The sequence below is a fragment of the Apis dorsata genome, unplaced genomic scaffold, assembly GCF_000469605.1.
Source record: "Apis dorsata unplaced genomic scaffold, Apis dorsata 1.3 scaffold_73, whole genome shotgun sequence".
Classification (NCBI taxonomy): domain Eukaryota; kingdom Metazoa; phylum Arthropoda; class Insecta; order Hymenoptera; family Apidae; genus Apis; species Apis dorsata.
Genome location: NW_006263371.1, coordinates 759,832 through 761,642, shown reverse-complemented (window position 1 = coordinate 761,642; position 1,811 = coordinate 759,832). Strand labels below are relative to the sequence as shown.

The 1,811-nt window shown below is 32.2% G+C and overlaps 1 protein-coding gene across 1 annotated transcript in view; it reads right to left on the bottom strand.

Moving 5' to 3' along the window:
• Positions 1 to 1,811, bottom strand: part of LOC102672137 — a 4,284-nt gene that overhangs the window by 731 nt on the left and 1,742 nt on the right. The gene's annotated exons all lie outside the window — the stretch shown is intronic.

Here is a 1,811-nt window from a genome sequence, read left to right as displayed (position 1 = left end):
TTTTTTTTTTTTTTTTTTTTTTCAATTCAATAATTTTTTCAAAATTATGCTGAACTATCATTTCTCAATCTTACAAATGCAGAGTTATACGCTTTTTCAAATGATTAACAATAATAATCAAAAAATCGTTAAATACAACTCGAGCAAAAATACGACTCGAGAAATAAATACAGAAAGAAAAGATTATTGTAAATTCATCGCGAACGAGTAAATGACGCTAAACTCTCTTTAACTTTCTTGATTTGCATTACTTTCATTTTCAGAGTGATATACTGTTCGTCCAATTATCCAACGAATAACGATGCTATATATTTTGATGAAAGAAGATAATCAAATAAAAAATCGTTAAAGATACAAGAGCAAAAAAAATATATACAAGAAAAGATCATTACAAACTCATCGCTAGAAACTCTCTCGATTTAAGTAGACATTTTGAGGTTATCTTTCGAGCGTACAAGTTGTTCCATCTATAGTGAAAAAAGTCAACGATTCGTTTTCATTGCTCGTGAAAAAATTCTACGGATCACGGATAAATAGTTGAATCGAGAAAGTGGAATTAGACACATTGGATATATTTGCAAAATTGGAATAATTTCAAAAATACGAAACGCTTTGCACGAGACGTTCGTGTATCTCGTTATTACACGATATTTACCGAGCAGTTGAGCCAACAGCATGATAATATTAGAAATGTCCATTTAAAGGCGAGTCACAGTAACCGTTTCCAGTGGCAATCTTCGTTCCAACGTTACCAGAAGAATTTTTTTTTCTTTTTTTTTTTTTCCCCACTAAATTAACCGGTGATTCGAAACGAGTCGAGGGCCTTTCACCGGCTCTGATCCAAATGATCGATTTAAACGGCGTTACAGGGTTCAATGCACCACGTTGGATCGCTGATGCATGCCCATTACGATTAAAGGAAGTGTCTCTTTCCGGCAATTAAATTGCCTCGTAATTGTGTCTCGTGCTGTCTCCAACCTCTGGTTGTGCAATTTTTTTTTCTTCTTCTTTTTTCTTTCATTCCCTCCATACATACGTCTTTTCTTCTTCTTATTTCTCGAAAAAACCAAGTAATTCGATTTCATAGAAATTTCAGTGAATGGTAGTTGACGAAGTAATCGTTCACGGAAATTTTAACAAGATTTCTTTCAAGATCTCTTTATACGGTTATCTGTTCTTGCAATACACTTGTAATACTAAGTATTACTTAGATACCTAATACGGATGTTCGATTTTTCTATATCGGGTAAAATAAATTTTCCCTTTCTTCTCTTGCGTTTCGATCTTTGCAAAAATTATTAAGTAAATATTAAGTATTATCTTACTTATTGTTCAAATTGAAATGTTAAATTGTTAATATTTACCTTTCGATTCTTATCTTTAATAAATTTAAAACTCGAAAAAGTTTCGTTCAATCGTTTTCGATTCATATTTTTTTTTACGTACATACGTAAATAAATATGTATTTGAGTTGGCACATATTTAAGACAGTAATAAGTACAAAAATTATGAATCATGATTTGATAACAGATCGTATCGTTCGTACGTTTTTTATTTCATGTTTTTATTTTATCTCTCTATTATTAATAATATCCATTCTCCTCCTCTTCTCTCCCCATATTATTTATTTCTACGTCAGCGTTTTACAAAATTTGTTATTTCGAAAATCGCGTTTCCTTGATGCGTCGAGCGAAGGTGTGCAAAGTTTAATAAGTTTTGCCGCGTTGCGAGAGCAATGCTCAAGAACACGGTGCCCTACTTCGCACCCACAGATACGATCTTTCTCGAACTGATTGCAATGTATGAAAATT